The following is a 14,442-nucleotide window of genomic DNA, read 5'->3' on the forward strand; positions in this document are numbered from 1 at the left end:
TTAACATCTGGTAGAACATTTAATATGAGATATTATTAGCCAATTCAAATAAGTTTAAGATCTAGCTAGATCTACAAGCTTAATATTTTAAAAAATATCCCTTGACCGGACATAAAAAGCTGAGCTGCATTGGTGTACATCTGTAATCCTAGACTTCCTAGGAAGAAATGGGAGACAGACAGGAATATTGCCAGAAGACTCAGAGAGGTTAAGCTGGAGTATGAAGAGCAGCAGAAACAAGAGCCCTCTACTTCCACAAGGTGGAAGACAAGAGTCTTCTGAAAGTCGTTGTCTACCCTTTACACATGGTGAGAAGCTTTCATACATACCCACACGCGCGCGCACACACACACACACACACACACACACACACACACACACACACACGCACTGAAAAAGAGACAGACAGACAAACAGAAATTCAGAACAAAATAGAACTTTAAGAGAAAATTTCTCAGAGGTGGGGATATTGAAAGAAAAATGTTTGCAATTTTGTATGATCCCTTGAATTAACATTCCTTTGTAATCAAATCCATCTGCCGCCAAAGTCAACTCCAGAATCACCATTCTGCTATTTATTTTCATAGAGATTTGAGGAGGAAAAAAAATCTTGCAAATTCTTTGGGAAGATTAAATAAGTACCATAAAGAGGTGATATTTCAGCATTCTAAGTAGATACAATTATGTTAATTATTCCTGTACTTCTTCATGTTCCCTGTAGTAGATAAGTATGCTGAGTCAAGGAACCATTAAACACACTTAATTTTTAAATATCCCTAGGCAAGTCCCTAAATGTGCAGATTCACATTTCATAAACATTCATGCCATTGCATCCCTAGACATTTTCTTTGTCATTATAAATCTTAACAGAGTTTGAATATTGTATTCTCTTTTACTGAAGTCCACTCTCAATATTTTGGGATGCAATTAGTAAAAAAGATAAAATTCATAATTACCTTTGTTACCCATGAAATTTACAGATCCACAGAAGCCATTGGCTTACTTTAAATAGTTATCTAAATAAAAAAATAAGTTGAACAAGCAGTCATCTCAACTTAAACAAACCCCCACAGTTGTGACAACCTCGAGTCCACTGGAAAGCAGCTTATCTATATTCTGTAATTATGGCTAATGCTGTCATTTGAATTGTGCCGGCTTATTCCAAAAATATCACCACATTGCTTGATGAAAGAAAAGCACCAAGTAGGATGATACAGCACTAATCATCTAAGCCATTTCAAATAAGCCCACAGAACAGAATACACTGTCATGAAGAAAAGGCAGCGGGATTTTCACACATTTTCTTTCCTTTTATCCTCTTCCCATGAGAGCCATGATTCTTGCTTCCTAATAACAAATTCCTCTGCCTCCCTTGAATTTCTTTTCCTCTGTAACAGTCCAATGAGTCTTTATCTATTGCTCCAGACAGCCATCTTCTCAAATCACCTGGAGATGTGAATGATAACCCTATCACCCGTGAGACAGAAACATCAAAATTCTGCCCACCATTCACCAAGATAGCTTTTCCTTATCGGAAGCTATCCATCTATAATGTGTAAGGACAGAGCCTGCTCTCAGTAATGCAGCTGGTTATAACAACTAAGAATAGCACAGGCTTCTGTCCAGATGATGTAGAGTAACTCACCTTCATCAAAGTGAACTGTCCTGGGATGCTTGCCACCCGAAGGACAACTGGAACACCCTGTGTTAAGTGAATCACAGACAGATTGAGTCCAATCACTAAACACGTTCTTGCCCAAATTTGTATGATTTGACATCAACAAATAGTTTATTATTTTCATAATCATGGTGTATAACAATACAAGTAATTTTCCAGCTTACATTATATAATCAAAATCACTAGCCACCATAGTATAAATTAGAGAACAAATGAAATATATCTGAGTGCAGTTGCAATTTAAATCGTGTAAAGTCATGAAATCTGTATGACCTCATGCTATTTTTGGTCAGATGACATATTTTTCGTATTTGATCTTTTTTATGTAGTATTATGGGATTTATCACAGTATCTGTTACAGAACGAGTGAGTACAAATAGGCAGTGATAAGTCAAAGAATTGATACATGGGTGATAATTTGAATATTTGCTTAAGTTATATAATGTAAACTGAGTTTCCCCCCCCAGGAACTAGATAGAAAAAACATTGATATGTGCTGTGTTTTAATGAATGCAACAATTCATTGCTTTACCAGTATAAAGTAATTCATCATTTTTAACTTAAATATTAAACATTGGGGGAGAAAGAAATGGCTCAGCTGTTAAAGGTACCTGATGACTGAGGTCAATCTGGGGGAGTCACATAGTGAAAGGAGAGCACTGATCCCTATAATCCACACTCTGACTTCCATAGGCATGCTGTGGCACACATCTGAGCAAACCACACACACACACACACACACACACACACACACACACACACACACACACACACACAAACAAATGAATACAAATGTAACATAAATTTTTAAATATATTAAGCATGATAGTCTCCTATTCAGAGCAATTTTACATAGCTATATTTTATTTATTTCTACCATTACCATTTTACTTTCTGGAGATTTCCTTCTCTATGTATACAGGGTCTCATCAGGTCTTGAAAAAGTCTGAGAGGTGAGCAAAATCACTTCATTTGAGGTCATTTTAAAGCCTAGGTCCCTAAGAATAAAAGGTAAGTGCACCACACCACTCCTGTTCCAAGCTCTTTAAATCTTAATGATTTTGCTCCAGAAATGGACTTCGGCTTCACTTTCCTACTTCAATTTTCGAACTCACATTAATGGTTTGGGTGTTTGCAGTTAAAAGGAGCTGAATAACTCTTGATACATTATGGCCCCTCTCTTCTTCAAAAATAAGACTTGAGGTTTTGCATAATTTACATAGACTTCAGGTACTAGAAGTATTAAAAAAGTTTTATTAAAGGGATGTGTGGATAGTGGAATGTGTGCCAGAGTGACATTTCCTAATTGTCTGTGGTCCATTTCAATAAACTGCAGGCTCACCTGCCAATCACAGGATAAAGGCCAGGCATAGAGCAATGTTGGGATTAATTATTAATATCAATTGGCTATTAGAGCTCTTTGGTTTCTTGCTGTGTGGCAAAGCATATCAGTGGGAGTGCCGGATAGTAGGCAATTTGCATTCATATGGCTCTTGGTTATAATAAATCTTAGAAAGTTCTAATTCTCACTTGACTTTCTACAACTTCCTTTTTTGGGGTCAGTCACATTGATGATATTGAGATGCCTTAATCATCGTGGATAGGTACACAGGATCTGAAACCTGAACAGATGAATGAAATAGGTCAAAGGTAAGGACAACTGTGGCTGTTGCTTACTCTTCTTTAACTGCAGAGAGCTTGTCCAGTGTTTCAGGTGACAGACATCTGACTGTTATTTAGCTATGTACTTATTAAACATAAATCATTTTATTATATTCATTAATATACATCAATTATTCATGTTACTGTATTGACCTGTGCCTTTTTGCCGTGCATGCATATCTGGTGCTATACTGTTCCCTGATTCTTATTATTATGTCTTTCTCTCCCCTGAAAAAATTAAAGTTTGTGTTACTCTTCCTATGGAAAATCAAACATTGTGACTGAATTTTTTTTCTTAAAAATCTGCCTCCCTCACTTTTGCAGACTTACAAACAAAAAGTACACCGAACTATTTGGTAACAAAAATAACAAAAGCTCGACAACAAAAATAAGATATAATTTTATTATCTTCACATTATCTTTTAACCTCTGACTGTTCCAAAATGATCAAAATTTTAACAATCAGCAAAGAAATAACATTTCTTTTTTGCATTTTTTATTAAGAATTTTTTTCATTTTATATGTCAATCAGAGATCCCCTTCTTCCCTCTTCCCGGCCCCCAGCCTTTCCCCCACAACTGATCCCCCATTCCCCCCTATACAAGAAGGCAGGGCCTCCCAGGTGGAAGTACATCCAGTAGAGTCAAGTCCAAGACCTTCCCCCTGCCTCAAGGCTGCATCAGGTGTCCCATCATAGTTAGTGGGCTCCAAAATCCCGCTCATGCACCGGGGATGGATTATCAAAGTCAGTACCATAGAGATACTGTGAGTAGCCTTAGACATACTTCAACAGTTTCTTAATAGTGTGTGTTTCTTGTCTAAATTTCCCCTTCTCAACTTTTTATCCTACAACCACAGCAAGTGCTAAATTCAATAAAAAGCTATGTAAATTAGAAACCATATATCTATATAACTACATATATGTACTTACATACATATAACTACACACACATATATATACTACATATGTAGCTATATAAAATACTGCATATATATATATATATATATATATATATATATATATATATATATATATATAATGTGTATAGATGGAAGCAAAAACTCCTCAGAATATCTTATTAAGCATAAAGAAATCATTAGCTACATTATGAAAAACTGTAATAAATACATGTGCCAGTAGTAGTAGTCCCAAGGAATAGTTAGCATTTGCTAGGCTAACATTTATAGGAAAACCTATCATTTACTAGCAAACTGGTGTTAGTCATCCATTCATCAGTGTAAGAATTTCCACCAGGATTCTTCCTGTAAATAAAGAAATATTTGGTTTGCAGCTCAGTTTGGTAGAGTTCAGCTTATCATTAGTTGGGCTCAATGCACTTGAGCCTGAGCAATGTGGTATATACTGCTGAGAGTGTGTTACAAAGGGATACCTCCCAGCTCTGGCCAGGAAGCAAAAAGGGAGATGAAATTGCTGGGGTTCCACTATACTTTCAAGGGCCAAGGGCATCCCTCCAACGAGTTGAAAGCCTCCTACAATACCTTAACTCTTCAAGGCTCTACTAATTCCCATCAGTAACAATGAAGATGACATGGCTTTTATCCATGGGGTTTGGGGGTGAAGGGCTTTTAAGATCTAACCTATGATATAACCTAATAAAGGGATGTGTTTAACAAGATAAAGTAAACTAGCAGTTGACTTCCAGAGAGTTTTTTTTTTGTGTGTGTGTGTGTTTATATTTTTTTAGGAATTTTAAAAATGTATTAGTGGCAAGACTTGAGAGTACCTATTCTCTTCCTCATCATGTATTGCCCTCTTCTTCAGGGAAAACCTTTACCTTAGCTATGTCTAGTATTATAAGACATTTCACATTTAGATATTAAACTATTTCTTTATTTCTTAGTACTCTTCAAGAAAGTAAGGAAAGATTTTCAAAAACATATGCCCCTTGAGATCATAATTTCCTGTTCTGGGTCTTCTTGTCTCATTTAAACAAAGCAGAAGGACATTATCTCCTTGGCAGAGATCTGGAAGCCGGATTTCATTTTCAGCTCTAATGGTCTCATCTGAATACTCATCCCAGGAGTGCAAGCTGACAGAGACCCCCTGCTGTGAATCATGCTGCTTAATGCCAAGTTGATGGGTAACAAAGTTATCATAATCCATAATTTAATTATAGATGTTGGTCTCTGTTCTGAGGGAGGCACTAAGAATCTGCCTCCATTTACACTTCTGGGATACTTCACAAATGATTTGGGCAGATCTTTGATACAGGGTCAGGGAGGGAGAAACTTTACAAAACCGCATTCAATCTTACTTGAAAGACACAGTTCACATTTGAATTCAGTTTATTTGTTAGTTGTCATGTACATAGTTTCTATGGTAAGTATAAATTTTAATAAGGATTCATGTAGATGCCACAGATACTGGGCTGGATTTTGCATCTCTTTTGGATGTAAAAATTGCTTCTTTCCATTTACTACTGTACATTTTCAAAACAGAAACAAACAAAAAAGTTTTCTAGAAGTTAGTGGAAAATGCATAATTGGAAATTGCTTTTCTTTTTCTCAAATAAGAATGGCCTCATGTAAATTTCATGTCGATCGATGAATACACAGATACTGTTCAGTTTCTGGGCATAGTGCCCACTTTCTTTAACATTTTGAATTGGTAGTCAGTTCTAACTCCTCTCCTGATGAAGTTTTTCCTGCAAGAAAATGTACTAAGTAGTCAGATCACTTGTAGTCTATACTGGCATGTATGATCCATGTGACTGAGACATTCATTAAAACTGTCAAGATCTCCTAATTCCCTTGGTTAGAGAAATTGAATCTCTCTCAGAGGGATTTGATGATAAAACAAAATAATGATTAACAAGTAGACCTACCAATTTGTCTTAATCAGTGTTCTATTACTATAAAGAGACACCTTGACTACAGCAGCTCTTAAAAGGAAAGCATTTAATTGGGGTTTGCTTACAGTTTCAGGTGTTTAGTCCATTATCAGCATGGTAGGAGCATGGTGCCATGAATGCAGACATTGTGATAGAAAGAAGCTGGAAGTTCTACATCTGAATAAGAAGGCAGCAGGAAGAGCAAGAGCGAGAGCCAGAGCCAGAGAGACAGAGACATAGAGAGAGAATACCACAGGACCTGTTTTGAGCCTCAGAGCCTACCCAAAGTGGGATGCTTCCTCCAACAAGGCCATACCTCCTAATACTTTCACTCCCGGTTGACCATGCATTCAAATCTATGAGCTTATGTGGGAAATTCTTATTCAAACCACCAAACAATCTTTCACAGTTCAGTAAGAATGATAAGAAAGATCTGTGTTAGGATGAAACATTGGGAAGGTTTTTATGTGTGGAGTACATGTCTCTGTTTGCACCTGTGAGTACATCTACAGAGAATGATGACAGATACACATTTGTTATAGGATTAGACATATAAGGAAATGTTCTGTAATACTGATTTTTCTAGTATTAATTTTTAAACTGAAGAGATTGAATGTATTATAAATTCCCAGGCAACTGTAATCATATTCAAGAAATAAACCAAATTAATTGAGGACAGGGAGAGACTATAAGAAATATAATTTTATTTTCAATATTTCAAAGAATCTAATAAATTATGTTATTGTATAAAAGAATGAGAATCTTTGGTACTTTTGTATTTCAAATTTGAATACAGGCTCTCAATATTCAGGAAAGTTGCATGTGTATGTATTTTAGTTTACTTCAATAAAAAGTAATCTAAAAGTGTACATGTTGGACTGAAGATACAGCTCAGCAGGCAGAGTGTTGGACGAGCATACATGAAGTCTATGTTTGATACTGATTGTTCCAAAAACTGGGTGTTGTAAAAGACACGAATCATAATACAATGACATTTGCAGCTATGTACAGCATTTAATTTTAGGCTGTGGTACATGGCACTCATGACAAAAGAAAGCACACACACACATACAACTCTGAAGTTAATTCAATTATAATACATAGAAATATTTGGAGAAACATGTTCCATATTCGTCATACAAGTATTTTTATGGAAAGAGCATAGACATATAATAGTATTAAACATATGAAAGAAAATTGATATATTAAGAGGGGTCCTGGCAAAAAGTTTGAAATAGGGCCGGGCGGTGGTGGCGCACGCCTTTAATCCCAGCACTCGGGAGGCAGAGCCAGGCGGATCTCTGTGAGTTCGAGGCCAGCCTGGACTACCAAGTGAGTCCCAGGAAAGGCGCAAAGCTACACAGAGAAACCCTGTCTCAAAAAACCAAAAAAAAAAAAAAAAAAAAAGTTTGAAATATATGGGTATTTGAATAGTTTATATTCAGGGATAGTTTACATTCAATTCAGGAGTGAACTCTGAAATATTGTTAAAATTTTGTATGCTGTGAGGAAATTCTTCTCTCTTTTCCTGTAAAATCACACACACGTATGTCCATAAACTCAATTCTTTATGTAATCAAAAAGTATCACACAAAGTTATTTTCATTTCATACCCAATGTTTTGTCTTCAGCCACTGAGACGAATTGAGAGAGTTCTGTGATGAGATCATTTAGGATGATCAGTTCTACATTTAAATTTTGTGGTATTTTGTTTATATTTGGATTTGTACAAGGGGAATTACAGATATTCAACTTCTTTCTCTATAGATTTATATCAAGATTTTGTAAAGTTAGAAAGCTGAAAATCCCTCACTATACACTATCTTCTTGTGTTTCCACAACTGATTAGCTCTGAGCTAGAAATAAAGAATATGCCACCCTCCGTTTTGTCTCTGGGACTACACCAGCATAGATACATACAAAGCCTGGAAAACAACTGCATGAGGTCCTGCCCCACAAGCTAAGCTTGAAAGCCATGAATCCTAGGTGCATCCGAAATTCAAATTCCATCCTGCCTGTGCTCTGCAACATAAGCAAGAGACAAAAACTTGTGTTCCCCCTTTTTTCTCATTTTTAGAATATTGTGGAATTCTTTATTCAGTGAAAGTTAGCAGAATCACAAATCTAATATTAGGAAGTCTGGAAAAATTAGACCTAACTAGTTCTGTTTATATGTTTAAAGAAACCTGCTGTGGGATGTCTTTCTGTATGCTGTGAATATGTGTGGCTATGATCGGTTGATAAATAAAGCAGCATTGGCCTATGGCATGGCAGCTTAGAGTCAGGCCAAGTAGATATATGGAGAGAAAAAAAAGGAGAAGAGAGAGAGAGAGAGAGAGAGAGAGAGAGAGAGAGAGAGAGAGAGAGAGAGAGAGAGAGAGAGATGCCAGTCACCACCTGAAGAACAGCAAGATGCCAGCAGACCAGTAATGCCACAGCCACATGGCAAATTACAGATTTATAGACATGGGTTAATTTATGAGTGCTAGCTAGTAAGAAGCCTGCCATAGGCTACACAATTGGTAATTAATATTAAGCCTTTGAATGATTATTTTATAAGTGACTGAGGGACTGCAGGGCTGGACGGGACTTGAAAAAACTTATGGCTACAAAAACCGCTTGGACAGTCTTGGGATGCAGTGAATTAGGATATAGATTCAGAGTTTCTGCAGCATCACTAGCTTGGGTCTTACGGTGTGTGTAATAGAGTCCATGTTGAATGCAGTCTTTCCTTAGATTGCCCCCTCATAACAGCCTTTAGTTCTTCACATGTGCACATGCTGTCAAGGAATTTCCCTTTCTTCAGAGTTGACACACCAAATACGTTTTAAATTTGTATGTTACATTATTATTCTTATCATGTTAAATATATATACTTTATACATATGCACACATATATATTAATTTTTCTCCATATTAAATATATATTGTGATATTTTCATTGACCAAAGGCATAAAGCACAACATTTCCTGTTTATTTTCAAGGCAAAATACTTTTCTTACAAATATTTATCAATTATCATAATTCTATCAAGAGTTTTTGGACAGCAATCTGTAAAAGTCTCAATTTATTGTTTTATTCTTTTTATATTTCTGGAAATATATTAGTAATTATTAATAATAGTATGCTCTACTATATATTTAATTTTAAGTTTTGCTTTAATATCTATAGTTTAGCTTTTCTTGATTTATTTTCATAATTAAAGGTGAAACTTCATAATATTTCAAGATACTCTTTTCAGATCTTGGGTTTTGTTTTGTTTAATATGCATTTTTTTCTAAATAATGTTTTAAGAAATTTCATAAATATGTGTTGACCATATTCAGGCCTCCTAACTGTTCATAGATGCACACCATTTTTAAACTTATTAAAATTAGTCCCCTTTTTTAATGTATCAAATCCAAGTGGTACTGCCAGTGCACACTTGGACATATGACCGTGTCCCACCTAGTTGAGATCATACCCTTAAATAAAACTGAATCTTCCTTTCCCAGAAGTTACCAAATGCCAGTAACTCCATAGCCAGGAGTGAAATATCATGCCCACCTCTCTTCTCCATGCTCAGAATTGTCTGTCAAGAGCTTGTGCATTTTTTGTGTATCACGTCTTACCTGTTGTGCCCTCTTGTGTTGGAAAACATGCTTTTCTTTTAGACATCCACCACTTCTGGGTCTGGCAATCTTTCTGCCTTTTCTGAGATAATCCCTAAGCCAAAGGAGGAGAGCTGCAGGATACATGTTCCATTAGGCACTGAGTCTCTTATTCACTTCATTTTGACCAGTTTTAGCTATCTACATTAATCACTTCCATGACAAGAAATTTCTTTGATGAGGTTTGGAAGATTAATTAATCTATGCATATAAGGCACTAGGTGCCAGTTTAATACTGTCCATATTAGTAGGCTTTTCCCATAGGGCCTAGGACCTTCCCTGTCACAGGTTTTGGCCTCTTAACACTGACTGTTGTACCTTTTGTCTTCTGAAACAGGCCTTAAATCAAATCAGAAAGTGTTTGATTACTCCTATTAGCATTCTTATCACTACTGCATCAATGTGTATATATGTCTAAACCAGTCATTATTGTTGTTTGCAGGCTTCACACCTGGGAAGAATGGATGGTTCCTCCATATATACCTTTGGTAGATTACATGGCACCTTCCAACACAAACTGCTGAGACAGCCTTAGCTTGATTTATCCACATTCTTTGAATATGTGTCTTGGGCAAGAGGGTCTAACAGTCAAGTCCTTGAAGATATCTGAAAAAGAAAACAATAGCTTGTCACATTTGGTACACTATGGGACTTCATTTGCCAACAACTCTAAAGTTAGTAACCAATGTTTGATGCCGGCTTTTAATTTTGTAACCTGTATGTTATAGGAGGGGCATTTTATAACAACTATGGATTAAGTCTATATATATATGAACTTATACAGTAATAGACTTCCATATAACTTTTTCAAAAGGCCTTTAGTGTCAAGTTATTCTTCCTCACATTCTTTCTCTACCTTGTCACCCTAGCTTCCACCACATTTAATCCTTGCTCTTCCATTATTCTCCTTTCCTCATTTTCCTCATTGCATCAGTCTTCCGTCATCTCTCGAAAGCTCCCTATCATGATCTCTGACTTATCTGCCATCCATGCTCATAGCTGCTCTATTCACAAGAGCCAGGAATTAGAAATGACATGGACATCCATAAATTAATTGACAGATAATGAGAATGTGTACATTTATAAAAGGAAATGTTATTCAACACTCAAGACAAATAATTTTATGAAATTCATAGGCAAAAGATGAAATGGGAAAAATGATCCTGTGACACAAACCAGACACACAGTAACAAATGTCTCATGTCCCTCTCATACACGGATGCTAGTTTTGATGCTTTAGACATGACTACTTCATGATTTAACTATTTATCTTCAATATATGTAGTTATCAAAAACATTGATTTCTACATTTACTGTGTTATCAGTCTTCCATCTGTTAATGTATTTTCTAATTATTTGATTTCAGTTCCCTTCAAAATTTTGAAATTTCATTGCTAAATATCTTCATTATTTGTAATTTTCTTTAAATTTCTCATTGCTTTTTAATGATTTTTTTATTAATACTGCATGAATACATTTCAAAACAAATGCTTAAACTTCATTAAGATTAAAGTCATTATATAAACCTTCAAATTTATTGATGTAGAAAATTTTAATCTGCTTAACATTGTTGTACCTTTATCCTCCATTTAGAGATGTGTTTTTACTTTGTCTTGCATGACAATAATAGTTGTTTCTTATTGTCCAGCAGAAACAGACTTCATCTATCTCAACTGGATTTATTGTCTTCACACCTTTCTGTTCCTCTTGGCTTACTTTCCATGGCAATGTATTATGGTCTTATAAAATACAAGAAGGTGAGAAACAACAGTTGTGCATTTACTTGAATTGAAATTTCTGGAGATGCTACTCAAAATTTTATGAGGAATTAAAACTATTCATAATATATAATCTTAAATCAAATCAAGTGAAGTGATACGAAACTAAAATCTCTATTTTTGAATTATAAAAGTTTTGAAAAATCAGCACAACTGTATTTTTTTCAAAAGCATCACACTTGTTACTTTCATTTGTAACATGTCATTGTTTATATAGAAGACCACTTTCCATTTCCAAGTGATATCAAAATTAATTGAGAAGGGAATACAAATTAGGAAATAGGAAAAGTTGCTTTTATATAACTAAAAAACTGTAGTTAAATGTAGTAGAAGTTTTTTTTACTACATCAGATGGGAACAAATACAGAGTAACACTGTCAGACATTATGCAGAGTAAGACCTAGGGATGCTCATCCCCAAATGGGATGTCTCCATCAAATTGCTCCCCTTAAATGCTCAGAGAATTCTGTAGACAGGGAGACAGAAAGACTAAAAGAATCAGAGGGAATGGAGGACACCAAGGAAACAAGGCCCTCTAAATCAACCTAACAAAGCTTATATGAACTCATAGAGACTGAGGCAACATGCACAGGGCTTGAAAATGTCTGCAACAAATACAGTGTTGAAAGGAGAAGTGGACACAAGTCCTCATCCCTTACCCAGAAACTATCTACAACTGATAACAGTTTGCAAATGAAAATTCAATTTTCTCCAAGTGAGTCTCATTGGGGAAATAAGTACTCCAAGGGAAGTCTGTGTTCTCAGCAGTAGATGGCCAACAGAAAATGTACTCAGTGGGATGTTTGACGTCTCATAATGCCATGTTGGCACTTTTAAAAATTAATTAATTTTTTTCTGTTTTGTTTTTAACCCTACAGGTTCTTTGCATATATATTATGGTTTACAGTGCTGTTCATATGAGATTCCTTAGAGTGTGAATGAATGGGTCTGAGCTTCTATATGTGATTTTTGTGTATTTTCTTGGGCTCTTTCTTTTGTTTGTTTTGCCATATTCTGATGTACTAGTTTCTGTTTTGTTTTATTTATTGTATTATTATAGAGGGCACAATGCCCTTGTGCTCACAAACAGGCACTAGGAAAACCAGGAATGTTAAGCATGCAAGGTTATTTTTTCAAAGGAAGGGATGTGTATTCCTTTTATCCAGCGAGAAGACTGGGGGTGGATGCAGGTTAATAACATGAACCTTCGCTATATGTAGGACCATGTCTCAACCAAATTTCCCAGAATGCTTATCCTAGACTTTCACTCCATAGACCTTTCACGTTAGCTTTGTTTTTCAGTCAATAGAACCCATTCTTAGGGGAGATGTCACTTAAATATTACAGCCTGGTGACCTCTATGCTATCATGGCCAGAGACAACATCAGATCCTAGGTTCTTAAACTATGGAACCCATCTTCATGGTAGATGTCACATGTTCTTTAGAAAGAGTTATGATGGAGTTATGCCTTAAGCTTTATTGTGCACATGAGATTGAGATCATTGTTACCAGGAAATTTTTTTTTTCCCCAAACCTGTACTTCACTTAAACCTATCTAAAATAAACTAGCCTGGTGTCAGAATTGAGAACTTTGAACCAGCATTGGCTAACTAAGTTGTGCTATACCAATTTTCTTCTTGCCTCTAGTACCTGTTTCTATACTGGCAGTACAGCTTACTGGGATTCCCCACAGTGCTGTATTTTATTATTATTTTATATGAGCCTGTTTGTTTTCTAATGAGAGAAAGAAAATGGGTGGACCAGGATGGGATGGGAGATGGAAACAAAAATGGGAGGAGTAAAGGGTGGGGAAACAGAAGGTAGCCAGGTTATTTTCTAAGAGAAAAAAAATCTATTTTCTTTTTTTTTTTTTTAAAGATTTATTTACTTATTATGTATACAGTGTTCTATTTGCATGTATCCCTGCAGGCCAGAAGAGGGAGCCAGGTCTCATTACAGATGGTTGTGAGCCACCATATGGGTGCTGGGAATTGAACTCAGGACCTCTGGAAGAATAGCCAGTGTTCTTAACCTCTGAGCCATTTCTCCAGCCCAAAAAAATCTATTTTCAAGTAAAAAAAAAAAAAAGAGAATGTAAACATCAACATTTAGATATTTTTGTTAATTTTTTTAGTCCTTCTGTAACAAAGGAACACAGATTGGATGCCTGTGGCAGAAATTTATTCTACACCAGTCTTACCATCTGGAAAATTGAGGACAGCGGATTTGAGGGTGGCTTTCTTCTGAGGGATCTCTTTCTAAATGCTGGATGGTCAGCTCTTCCTGTGTCTTCAGGGGGTTGTCCTTCTGTGTTGGAGTGTCCTCTATTTTAAATGGTGCTATTGAAGTATGATTAATAAAAAAAAAAAACAGTCAATTTTAATGTGGATAACTAGATGAGTCTAGATATACATATCCATGGTCACAATCAAAGTAATAATCATATCTCTCCCTTCCAAAAAATAAAACTAGAATGTTTTTTAATTTATAATTTTTGGTCTCAGGATAAAAAGAATAAAAATATAGCATACACAAAAAATATGTAATGTTTCTGTGGCTGTGTATGTGTGTTCACATCTGTCTCAAAAATAGAATTACTCACTGGTTAATAATAAAAAACTAAGGTGTCACTAAATGTTAGCAGTATCTGAGACACATCCTCATGTTTTACATTTTGTGTGTTAATTATCTGGCTTTATCTTCTAATATTTCTAGAATCGTTGCATGAAAAATTTTAAATTTAGAAAGTCCATAAGGTAAAAAAATAAATTAACTACTCACTTTAATATTCTATAATTTCAGTTACGCAAAACCCTGCAT

General features: G+C 35.5%; 1 long non-coding RNA gene across 1 annotated transcript; it reads right to left on the reverse strand.

The window, feature by feature from the left end:
- Positions 1-9,635: 9,635 nt before the first annotated feature.
- Positions 9,636-13,949, reverse strand: LOC128107855 (uncharacterized). The gene is made up of 3 exons (XR_008217227.1): positions 13,823-13,949; positions 10,327-10,449; positions 9,636-9,917 (listed from the first exon to the last, which is right to left on the reverse strand). It is a non-coding gene; the product is annotated as an uncharacterized LOC128107855 (long non-coding RNA).
- Positions 13,950-14,442: the final 493 nt, after the last annotated feature.

Source organism: Peromyscus californicus, unplaced genomic scaffold (genome assembly GCF_007827085.1).
Source record: "Peromyscus californicus insignis strain IS unplaced genomic scaffold, ASM782708v3 Scaffold_12__1_contigs__length_115047231, whole genome shotgun sequence".
In the NCBI taxonomy this organism is placed as follows: Eukaryota; Metazoa; Chordata; class Mammalia; order Rodentia; family Cricetidae; genus Peromyscus; species Peromyscus californicus.